Source organism: Aedes aegypti, chromosome 2 (assembly GCF_002204515.2).
Source record: "Aedes aegypti strain LVP_AGWG chromosome 2, AaegL5.0 Primary Assembly, whole genome shotgun sequence".
Lineage (NCBI taxonomy): Eukaryota > Metazoa > Arthropoda > Insecta > Diptera > Culicidae > Aedes > Aedes aegypti.
Genome location: NC_035108.1, coordinates 202,709,338 through 202,722,632, shown reverse-complemented (window position 1 = coordinate 202,722,632; position 13,295 = coordinate 202,709,338).

Here is a 13,295-nt window from a genome sequence, read left to right as displayed (position 1 = left end):
TACACTTGAATGTCGGTCTACATATCTGGAGCAGCAACGCTACAACAAGGTTTTCATCATTACGTGCTCATCTTACCTCGCCCCAAGTACAAAGTATTTTGACAGCGTTCTAATGACATTTCCTTATCATTTCTTGGTGTATAACTCGTTATTCCACACCAAATCCCTAACAATCTTCTCCTTGGGAAAGCCTTTCGTGTTTTTTTTTTTTTTTTTTTGAAGATGCTTCCTCTTTCGTAAACCATGCTTTCGGTATCGCAGAAAAACTCGGAAAACTCCGTTGGGTGGCTGTCATTCTGCTTGTGCTCTACATGTGCCTATTAGGGTGGTTCAAATTTCAAAAGAGTTTGAATATTCAATCTTCCATGTCATCCTTATCATCCTTACGATAAAAATAGTGTTATTTGAAATTTTTGGCTTTCACTGTGATGATTTAAAGGTGTCCCAAAAACATTGCAGGTTTATATAGAAATAAAAATGGAGATGTTTTGAAAAATCCATTCCAAACACGTAGGTACTGTAATGTACGTAAAAACTTATGATCTTATAGAAAAAACTCATTCTTCAAAACCAGATTCAAGGAAAATGCTAAAGAAACAAATATTTTTTAATCTTATTTTGTTTGAGATGTTTGCATGTATGTAGATTTTATTGCTCTCAATAATAATTTCCCTTATTACGGTTTAAAGAATAAATTTTCATACTGAGAGTACTTACGTGTTTGTTATATATTTTAAAATTTCTCCACAGCAATTGTTATATAAACCTAAATTGTCCTTGGCTCACTTTCAAATTACCACCGAAAATGATTCACATTTCACAAAACACTACATTAGTCATAATCGTAGGTAAGGGAAATGTGGGAGATAAGGTTTTCAAACTTTCATGCCATTTGTACCGCCCTAGTGCGCCTACAAAAAGGCAACTGTGTTCAAGACTAAACCGAAGAAATGGAAAGATTCAGATTCAGGCTCTTGTTGCCGATGTCGCTAACGAAGGGGATCCTAGGTTTGGAGTCTATTTAAGGTTGTTCCAATCCACATCCGTTCAGCCATGCTTGCAGCTTTCTGGAACGGGAAGGTGAACCAACAAATCCATGAGTGACATATCTTTTGCCAAAAACAGATTTAGCATAAAGTTGGGATACGGTAAAAGCAACCCGATGGCGGTTCAGTCTCAAGCTTGGCATAAGAGCTTAAGATGCATAATTTGTTTTTGAATAATGGTAACTTTTTAAATGAAATTCTTATCACGAGGAATATAAAATCTTACAGTTTCATACAAAGAAAAACTATCGAATGTTAAATATGTAAAAGTGTTTAAGATATGATCCATGATTATGCTGAAACTCTGGTTTAGTAACAAAATTACACTTTTAGATTTCGGAAGATCAATGCTCTATTCTCGGAATTTGGTTGAATTGAGAATTTTGAAAGATGATCAGAACATTGGGATGTTTCTGACGAATACCTGAAGGGAATCTCATCAGAATCCTCTTAACAATTCTTTCAAGAATTATATCAGAACCCTCTTTATTTTCTCGCAGGATGCTAAAAAGAGGTATTTTAGATATGGCTATGCTGAAGCTCTGATTAAGTAACAGAGCTGCACTCTCAAATTTTGGAAGTGCAATGCTCTTGATTTGAAATTTTGATTTCATTGAAAATTCCGGAAGATGGTTAGGTTTCTGATGAATCCCTCGAAACAATTCTTTACGAATCCACGTAACAAATCTTTCAGGAATCACATCAGAACCCTCTCTTCTCATCAGAGTCCTCTCAGGATTCTCATTAGCACTCTCTCAGGATTCTTATCACAATCCTTTCAAAATTCTCATCAGAATCCGGATTCTCATGTCAATCAGCTCACGCTTCTCATTAGAATCCTGTAAGGATTCTCATCACAATTCTTACAAGATTCAAATCAGAACCCTTTCAGCATTCTCAAAAGAATCCGAAGCAGTATTCTCATCACAATCCTTTCCGAATACTCATCAGAATACTCTCAGGATTCTCATCATAATGCTCTCAGCATTCTCATCGGAATCCTCTTAGGATCATAAACCTTTCACAATCCTTACAGGTTTCTCATCAGAATCCTTTCAGAATTTCTTTCAGAATTCTCATCTGATCTTCTCACGAATCTGATCAAAATTCTCTCGGGATTCTGTCCAGAATCCTCTTTGGATTCTAATTAAAATCCTCTTGGGATTCTCATCAGAAAACTCTCAGTAATTTCATCAGAATCCTCTCAGGATTCTCATCACAATCCTCCCAGGATCCTCATCAGAATACTCTCAGGTTTCTCTTCCGAATCCTCTCAAGATTCTCATCAGAATCCTCTCAGGACTATTTCCAAATTTCCAAGGGCTCTAATAATGCTTTTCCAAATGTTAACATTCTTTGATTAAGCAATGCTCCGCAGTTTCGTTTTTGGCTTGACAAAAATGACATTCAGAGGATTGGATTTTTCCTATCTTTTTAAGATGATACCTACTTGGGTAGTGATCGGTCATCAGGCCAGTTATTACTCTTAGAATTCCTTTATTAAGATTCAGTATAGACCGGGCTTCAGCTAGACTGGGATTTATGAATCTTTTCGCTTGCTTGGATGGTATCCGTGGCGTTCCAATTGTATTCTACCACGGACATTTCCCAATTTTTCAGTTTCATCCTGAGAGTGCACTCATAAACATCACAGAACGGTTCAGGGCCGACAAAGCTCGAAGCTGCACCCTGTCTTGGTAGATTGTCGGCGACTTCATTCCCCTCAATTCCACAATGGCCGGGCACCCAGTATAATGTAACTTCGTTCCTACTGGTTAAATGCTTCAGAGAAAGAATGCATCCCAACACTAACTTTATCTACATGTGAATGCCTTTAGGGGTTTAAAATACAATAGAACCTGGACGTAAACTTGGCCCACCAGAATCCCAAATATAGCAGCTTGGTTTAACCACTTTAAAGGGAACATCATAGTTGGTCTTCGTTGTCATCCAATCTTCTATTGTTTTCATATCTGAATTCAAATTGAATTCCTTGATGATCTTCATGTAACCAATCAAATCACCATCTAGTATTTTATTATAACGAATTAACTGCAAGGCATTTTTTGCAGCTTGCAGTTTAATGAATTGATGCAAAGGCAGAATATTAAGAAGGGCATCCAAGGCAACCGATGGTACCCATTTGTCTTGGGCCACCATACCAGTGGACCATAACTAATTTTTGGTCGGGCTATTGCTGAATAATTCCAGTTAACCATATTAGGTCGCAGTCCCCAAGTTTTTCCTAGGTCTTTATTGCAGACCCATAGGGCATTAGTACCCTTACTAATGACCTTGCTCAGATGAGAGTTCCAGTTCAATATCTTATCCAAAGTAACCCCAAGGATTGTACCCCGTTTGACATAAAGCCGTTTGGCATTAAGTCGTTTGACATAAGGTCGTTTGGCATAAAGCCGTTTGGCATAAAGTCGCTTGGCATAATGGTCGTTTGGCATAATGGCCGTTTGACATAATGACCGTTTGGCATAATGATTGACTTAGAATGAATATCGGCATTTTAGAAGCTTTTACCGAGATCACACCACCGAGCCCACTGCAAAAATTTTACGTAGGTTCTCAATAAGCGTGGTGGTTGTTCAGAGATATTCCAAGCTATGAATGTCAAACATTCTAGTGACATTAGAATCCTCGAACATAGAGTATCTTTGAGAAAGTTCGCAGTTATTAATAAAGGGAAAGCTCATAGAATATTTCGCTGCAGATTAATCTGGCAAACTTCTGAACGATTCAGTATAAATTTTAATTTTGGAAGTGTACATCAAAAACACTGTCTATTATCGACAGAAGGGAAAATTTGTGATTGAAATAAAAAAAATTAGCATATCTCCAAAAAAGATAACGTATTTGCCAAAAGTTGAATATTAGCAGTTTCTAAAGTAATTATCATTCTAACAGCACGCCTTGCGAGAATTGATAAAACAGAAAAATATGAAAATGGTTAATATTTAGCTTAACTACATAATACAATTTAAAATGGTATAAATATAAAGAACAACCTATTTTTAGAGGAAGGCAACATTATTGTTTAAACCAATAGAAGATTGGACGCCAAAAATTATTGCGGCGCAATAAAACCATAAGGAAACAAAAATTGTGTTCAGAATCATCGAAGTGATTGTGCTTCTTTTCCCCGAATGTTGGTTCCCCGAATGCCAGTTACTTGAATGACCCGTTTCTCCGAAAAGTGGTGCAATTCAAAAAGGTGCTATAATAGTGTTTGGTGGCTGGATGGTGAACGAGAAAGAACAAAAAGCAATAAAAAGAAGGAGGTATTCTGTCTTTCTCAGCTATATACATGTTGGCAAAAATGCTGAGGACGGTAAAACTCGAAAGAATCGCCAATGAAATAAAGAAGGGTGCATGTCAGATGGCCAGTTCGTTTACCACCCTGAAATGTATAAAGTTACGACAATTATGATTGTCAAAAACTTTTCGGGGAAGTGGGTTATTCGAAGAAGCGGGATATTCGGGGAACAGGCATTCGGGGAACTGGCGTTCGGGGAAAAGAAGCACAACCCATGGAAGTAACTGCAGTAATCGATTTCTCTTTTCACTGATAACTTGAGTAGCTCAATGTTATCGATTGCCTTTTGTGAGTTGGAAACAAACAAATATCTAAAAATATGGCTCCAAAGAACGGCCTATGCCACCTGTATGATGGACTTATACCACCGGAACAGGCGATCCGTAGTGTTATTGCTAGCCTTGTTGCTATCGGCTACCAACACTACACGACTATCTAGGCTATTCGAGGATAGAAGCTGATATTGAGGATTAACTTCCATTGAGGCCGAATAGCCGGGAGATTCTTGATGGCTTTGTAAGAAAAGTTTATGGCCAAAAATCTAGGTAAACCTTAGAAAGAATGTATACAGCTGGTATAATTTGTAGAGAAATAACGAGAAACTGATTTGCAGGAAAATTCGTGAAGCTCTTATTTTACTTGAAACATCTGCAAAAGACTTTGTTGAGAAAATAATGAGGCATTACTAAAACTAACCGCAAAAACATTATTGTTAAAAATTTTGATTCTTCTTTTATTATTCAATCACAGAATCTTAGATTACAGTATATTCAATTTTTCTACAAACTATCTTGAAAGTGAATTAAGACAACTCTAGAAATTTTCAGAAATTGGAAAAAAGTACCATGACTAAGAATTTACAAAACCTGATAAAATTTAAATCATGATAATTGCAACCGATACCAGAATTTTGTAGAGCCCCTAGACCCCTTTTACAAAAAATCCTAGCAACGCTAATGGCTTTAACCATTGTGAAAGTGACTTCAGAGCTCTACCTCAACCATTTGATAGACCTTCAGAAGCACTAGTTGAACAATCTTTGCAGTGACATTGAAGTCACAACTAGCAATTCAGAAAGCACCTCTCTCTGCTTTTATCCGTTCAAACTAACTGTGAACATTTGCATAAACATCCAATTCCAACAGCAACATAAAACTAAAATATAAATCACCAGACCAAAAACTCTCGCCAACCATGCTGTTTGCGGTTCCTTTCTTTGTACGCCAAACACAAACACACACATATCGATGGTCTGTGTTGATATGAAAAATCACGATTTCAATCTTATTTTCGTTTTCGTGTGCTCAGATCGTAATTCGTTTTTGCCATCTTGTTGTACTATTTTTAAATTTGTGTTTACAATTTTCCAGCAGCGAGTTTTCATTTCCTCTCGCTGTTCCACCAAAGTGTCCCTAGCCAAGTCCAGTCAGTAGTGGTCCAATATGGCGTGAACAAACGATCCCTATCAAAGCGTTTTCCCATTGAGTTGTTTTTTTTTTCAATGTTCGTTGTTGTATGTATTCTGTTTTTCCAAATACTGGTTCTTCAAAATGCTAAATACAAAACCAGAAGAGCGGAGAGCACAGCCAGTGGCAGGTTGATTCCAGGGACGAGTTGTTTGACTTTTACAGGAAATTTTCAGCTGTGTAAACATAAAGGAACCGTTCAACGTACGGTCAGTTGCTGCTGGTCGATGCCCACAGAGGAACTAGTAAGTGGAGCAGACACAAAGCGATTGCGATCACATTTTTTTTCGATGTTTCGGTTATATGCTTTTGTTGTTTTAAGAATTGAAAACATTGTTTTGTTTGACAGATTGAATGTTGAGTCTTGAGCTCTATATTAAATTATATATTCATTTCGAAATGTACAAAACATAAATTTGAATTCTGTAAGATTTCTTATGCTCATAAATTATTCTTCTAACGTTATTTTAACTTCAACTTTCAAAGTTATTAGAATTTCAACCATTCATTTGTATATTGGCGTTGCATCCGAGTTACCGTTTTCTTCGGACGTTACGTTAGCCGGACACTATGATTATTTTTCGATTGTTAATATCATCAATTCCAGTTTTCCCATACTGACCATAACTGCATGATTGAAAATGCATAAAAAAAATCCTGAAATACTGCATCTGAAAGTTCAAGACTAACAATACAAAAGGCCTCATCTAAAAAAGTAAACGATGAGAAAACCGCAATCTTGTTTTGTCAAACAATAAATCAAATTTATATTATAAATTTTAGCATTGTATGTTATTTTGACGTCCAGAAAGTCGCTGAACAAACTGATTTATAGCAATGAATATTCATCATTTAAGCAAAAAATCCTGCTAATAAAACGAGTTGAAGAAAATGAGGCTTTTATTTCACCAAAAGCTTTTGAGCCCTTTTGATTTGTGCCCATTGACACCGGCCGACGCTGATGAGGCCTGTGAGTTGACGCCTTTGTTTACTCTTAAATGTGTTGAGGCCTTCTAGTTGTGGCTTGTTTTTTCATCATCTTTAGATGTGGCCCTTTGAAAATCATTCAAAATTGATGATGAAATAAGAAAATTGAAGTGTAGAAGAGTGTTAAGTGGTGAAGTAAGGTACATGGTGATCCTTACAGCAAGAGAAGATTCGTGCGTTCGATTAGATATGTGATTAATTGAATCCTTCGTCATCCATGAACATTATGTATGTGCTATGCGAGTTTGTCGTCGAGAAAATGAATGGAAATATTGGTTCAATTGAAAAAATATTGCAATTGAACGTTATTTTTCATGCAATTGAAACTAAATCGTGTTTTTGTTGATAAGATGTGAAGTACAAACACGCTGACACAGGTATTATTAGATAGTATGATACGAAATACATCAGTCTACAGGAACCCGACGGAAAACTTGATAATGTTCGCCGTTTAGACAACCCCTGTGTAAAATTTGGTGTAAGTGAATTTGGAATTTGGAACGTTTTTCGCAACCTTTTTTGAAAAAAGGCCGCATTTGCGATGAATATCCTGGTTAGCGGAAAATGAGATGGGGCCTTTCAAAAAAATGTTATTTTTTCAACTTGTTTGCATATATTGACGATATGACTATTGTATTGTTTAGTAAGAATTGGCTCTCATATACTAAAATCAGCAGAAAACCGATTTGTTTACATTTTGGACTTGAGGCCTTTTCAATTGTTGGTCTTGAGTTGGTTGCTACGATGAGTTTTCACCTTTTGCTCTCCTGTTTTCAAAATGGCGTCAGAATAAGAGGAGCAGCGTCTCAACATTTTGCTCGCACAGCAAGAGAATCCGACGTTCTCGCTCGAAAATTATGTGAAGGCGGAATTTAAGCAACTCCCGGAAATGGACATTTATACCGCATCAGAGAAAGGGAAGGGGGCCGAAATTTTCAAATTATTAAACTATTGAAATTCCCAAAACAATGCGTCGTCTGGCATTCCATTCGTGCCTCGAAAAGCAACTGCTACTATTCCTGAAGCAACATAATAAACCTATGATGTTCTGGACAGACTTGGCGAGCTCATTCATTTCATGTATTTAGTGAACATCTAAACAGATAACACTGAATCAACAATTTCACGCCACAATACTCGGTTCGTGGCCGCATCTCTCCATCCTCGGTTCTGCCTCACGCTCGCCAAATCGATAGGCACTTGATCCGCTCACTTAGCTCTCTGCGTTGCACGCCTTCTTGTACTAACCGAATCCGAAGCGCACACCATCTTTGCAGGGTTGCTGTCCGGCATTCTTGCAACATGCCCTGCCCATCGTATCCTTCCAGCTTTGGCTACCTTCTGGATACTGGGTTCGCTGTAGAGTTGGGCGAGCTCGTGGCTCATCCTTCGACGCCACACACCGTTTTCCTGCACTCTGTCAAAGATCATCCTAAGCACCCGACGTTCGAAGACTCCAAGTCCTTGTATGTCCTCCTCGAACATCGTCCACGTTTCATGCCCGTAGAGGACTACCGAGCGTTTTGTACATAGTACATTTGGTGCGGGTGTGAATCTCTTTTGACCGCAGCTTCTTGTGGACGCCACAGTAGGCCCGAATTCGTATTTCACGGCTAACGTTATTATCAGCCATCAGCAAGGATCCAAGGTAGATGAACTCGTTGACCACCTCGAACGTATTCCCGTCTATCGTAACACTGCTACCAAGGCGAGCCCTGTCGCGTTCAACTCCACCAGCTAGTATGTACATGCTTCGTCTTGGTCGCATTCACCACCAGTCTAACTTTGTCTGCCTCACATTTCAGGCGCGTGTTTTACAGGTGTGCCACCTTTTCAAATGATCGGCCGACATTGTCTATACCATCCGCGAAGCAAACAAATTGACTGTATTGCCCGGCTCTCCACATAACACCTTTTAGTGCAATATTGAACAACAGGCACGAAAGTCCGTCACCTTATCGTAGTCTCCGTTGTTGTAAACCTTCACACAATATTGCACACCTTCCATCGTCACTCTTATCAGTCTCGTGAACTTCCCGGGAAAGCTGTTCTCGTCCACGCAGTCGATACTATCGTATGCCGCCTTGCAATCGATGAAAAGGTAATCCAGGTCCCAGTATTCAAACATTTTCGGAGGATTTTCCGTACAGTAAAGCTCTGGTCTGAAGTTGATCGGCCGTCAACGAAGCCGGCTCGATAACTTCCCACGAACTCGTTTACTATAGGTGACAAACGATGGAAGATGATCTGGGATAATACTTTGTAGGCCTCATTTAGAATGGTGATCGAAAGTTCTCACAATCTTACTTGCCTTTCTTGTAGATGAGGCATATTACCCCTTCCTTCAACTCCTCCGGTAGTTGTTCTGTTTCTCAGATTGTGCTATCAGCCGATGCAGACAAATGACCAGTACTGACGAAGGCATTTCCTCCGTTGCTAGATCTCCATTGCCTGTGCTCTCAGCGTTATTCAGGTGTTTGTCGCAGTGCTGCTTCCACCTTTCGATCACCTCTGCTTGTCCGTCAAGATGCTCGAGTCAGATGAAGACAACAAAGCGTGACAGATACTAGAAGCGACGACTCGACGCACTACTAATGGTTTCGAAACAGGTCTTCTGTGGAAAGTCGATGATCCACAATTTCCAAACACCTAACTGATGGCTATGCAACTAATGAAACCGTTGGAAAGAAAATTTGTAGGGAATTGAGCGTTAGCACAGCAAGTAAATGAAGAGATCCTTGGCTTCGAACGGAAGGGATATATTCACAAATTAACCGAATCAGAATTCTCCACTGTCGATCCTCGAAAGACATGGTTTCTTCCCCTCGGAGTCGTCTTCTTCTTCTTCTCAGCTTAGTGTTCTTTATGAGCACTTCCACAGTTATTAGCTGAGAGCTTACTATGCCAATGACCATTTTTGCATGCGTATATCGTGTGGCAGGTACGATGATACTTTATGCCCTGGGAAGTCGAGAAAATTTCCATTACGAAAAGATCCTCGACCGGTGGGATTCGAACCCACGACAATCAGCTTGATCTTGCTGAATAGCTGCGCGTTTACCGGTACGGCTATCTGGGCCCCTTCGTCAATTTCAAAAAGCCAGGGAAAATTCGATTAAATTGGGACGCAAAGACTGTGGAAGTTTCTTTCAACTCTTTCTTGTTGCAAGGGCCAGACCTTCTTACTCCTCTGCCAAAAGTGCTCAGTGGCTTCCGTCTATTCCCCATAGCAGTATCTGGAGATATCAGGGAGATGTTTATTCAAATCAAACTGCAGGCAAAGGATAGAAACGCTCAGATGTTCTTGTTCCGTCATAATCCCGAGGAACCTACTCAAGTTTACACGGTCGATGTGACGATGTTTGGTTTCACGTGCTCTCCGTCATCTGTGCAGTTCGTCAAGAACTAAAACGCCGAACAGTACGCGCTACATTAGCCTCGTGCTGCGGCGGCTATTAAGGAGCATTACTACGTGGGTGACTACCTGGCAGGCTTCTTCCTTGCTCTTGACTTATCCTCTTTCTCCCTCTTTTAATGATCAACTACAAAGAGAAACGATTTTATTCACACACAAACTGAGCGTAGGGTCAAATGGTCCAAAATGCCACTTTATGGATTCATGTCGTTCCACATTTTAACGCCATTCAAAGTCCTAACAGTAACTTAACAATATTTGCTAGCTACCATCATGAAAACATTTCCCAAATTTGAGTTTTTAGCGGGTTTAAATCGTGTAGAAAAGTTGGTTGAAAAATGGGGGTGGTTTAAAATGACGAAATGGATGGGGTAGAATGCCATTTAGTATGGAGAACTAGTAATTAGTAACCATGTTTCTCCATGAGTTTGCTCTGTGGAATGGAAACGCTTATTCCTTAATGAAATCATCGAAAAACCTTGTAACGAGATTCTTTTACGGCAATGACGAAAGACCGTCTTATACTAACAACACTAAACCTCAGGGCAAATCAGGGGAAACAGATCATAAACTGACACTTACCCGCACATACAAAGTCTCACAATTCTTGAAGGTTTTCTTCTTCAAAATCAGGATAATCAAAATAAAGTTCATGCTAATTTATTATTATTAAACTTCTACTTCACTCATTAAAGTTTATGTTCATTTATTCTTTAAATCGAATTCATGTCACTTATTACGCTTCAAAATTAAATATTCTACGAAAACACATGCGCATTAGGAAAACGTTGGCTAGCTTTGTTGCGGCCGGTCGGTTGGGCGCCTTTGCAGGTTCCGGGACGACTGTCGGCCCGTCATCAGACGAGCAGGGATTTGGGCATTTGGCAAGAGAACATACCTGTGTGCGATACGACGATCGCAACCGATGAGATAAAGAGCGGCTCGGTTTCGACGAAAAACGGGGAGCGAAATGGCGACTCTCTCGCATAGCACGCTACCCCTGGGATGCTGCTGTAGTGGTTGAAACCCCAAAGTTGCTGATCGCCTTCGGGGTGAGGGTGGAAAGTAAAGCGATGCGCCGATTGCTTTGATAGTAGTGAGCAAGCTGATAGTCACCACTACCTCAAAATCACGTGGTCGTGGAAATATTCTCGCCGCCTGGATTTTACCTCTCATCGGGTAGCTTGTGACGAGGCAAACGCTTCAACTGGGGAGCGGGTTTGAAGCACGGGAAGGCGGGACCGTATGGTAACGGACGGTCTGGACGTACTCGAGTGGAACACCAGATTTTTACGTGTCACTACGCGCACTGAGAGGGTTTACCGAGGGATATTCTGTAGCTTAGTTTTATAACGGGCATGCGACTCCTAATTGACCTCTAGCGAAACCAGACGAGATATCCGGTCAATTCGGAACGCTTTTAATCCTTAAGGACACCACTCAGAAAAGAAATATTCCTCACTTTCACACGTTGTGAATACAAGGTGACACTAATCACTGCGCACTATTTCACGCCCGTTAGTAGCTTTCTACTTAAGTAGACTTCACTTCGAGTTTTAAACCGCGATCCCGTATACTGGTGTTATATATACCGTAATCCGGGGTAACATTGATCATTTTTTTTTAGTTTTTCTTAAATTCTTCATTTCACAATACAAATGATACAAGTTTCATATTTTTAAAACAAGTGCTGGCACCCACCGCTCCTAACTATGTACTTTATTTTGTTTTTCGAAAGATTTAAACATGTTTAAATAAATGTTTTAAGTGATTTTTTGATTCAGCCGATATGGGGTAACATTGATCACCCAAGTAAACAACGTTCGCTAATATTGGAAATGTCGTTACTTACTAAAATCAGGGCCCCTGAAGCCGAATATGAAGACCAAACTCTTACAAGTCATTTACTTTTCGAGTTATTTCAAAGTTAAAAACACCTTGAACCGCGGAATACGCCTAAAAGTAGGCAATTTCTTCAGGAAATTCTACATTGGTAATAGTAATTAGTTAATGTTGAATAATTGAATAAATTTATGAAAGATTTGACAACAGAATCGTTTTTGGCGATACCATTTTTAGTAACACCCGCATTTTCCTTGAACACATCGTCTGCAGAATTCATGTGAGACATGAATTTTCGGTAGAAATCATTGTTTCAAAAAGTTGACAAATTTGCGCATGAACTAAACGCAATTTTGGCAAAAACCTTAATTATCATTAGCTTATGAATATACGAAAAAGAGGCACCATTCATGGTTCGAAAATGTTTCATCAATAAATCTTTATTTTAACGTTTAACAAGATGAGTCATCCCGATCAATGTTATCCCGCTGATCAATGTTACCCCGGATTACGGTACTCCGTATTACAACGAATAAGATCTCCTCCACCTGTTCCTAGGCCTTTCATATCAATCTCCCTTCCATTCCAGCAGAACTCACTCTCTCTCCCATATATTGCCAATAGCCCATTTCAGGATTTTTTGTTGTACTCAGACGCCAAGTTTCGTAACTCTCGATGCGGATGGATTTGTTTTGACGGTTGGTTTTAGTAAAAGCTATCTGGGTGTGTTAATGTTGTTCTCTGATAGTGGCTTTGGCGCTTTGATAAGTAGACCTGACAAGAACCGAAATTAATAGAGAATTAAGCGTGACTTACATGGTCATCTTTTGGGTTGAGGAAAACTATTAATTTCTGTTAAATAGTTAGTGATATTTATCCAGCGGCATGCTACGCCTTACAACTTAATTTATAAAAGATACGATTTGCCCAGCATTGCAGGATTCTTAATAGAACTGAACCTCTCTCACCACCATGTACGGTAACTTAACTAACGCTCGAGAATGAGATCCAAAAGATCCACAACCGTGTACACGAAATCGCAAAGAGATCAGGAACGTATCTCACCCCGAGGCGGCAACAACGCTCACCTATGTTAGGTTACCATACATAGGTAGAATTGGAAATGTATTGGATATAGAAATTTCAGTTGTCTTATTTTTATTTTGGACTTTGCATGTACAGATTGTGACCCGTTGGTTACAACCTTAATATTT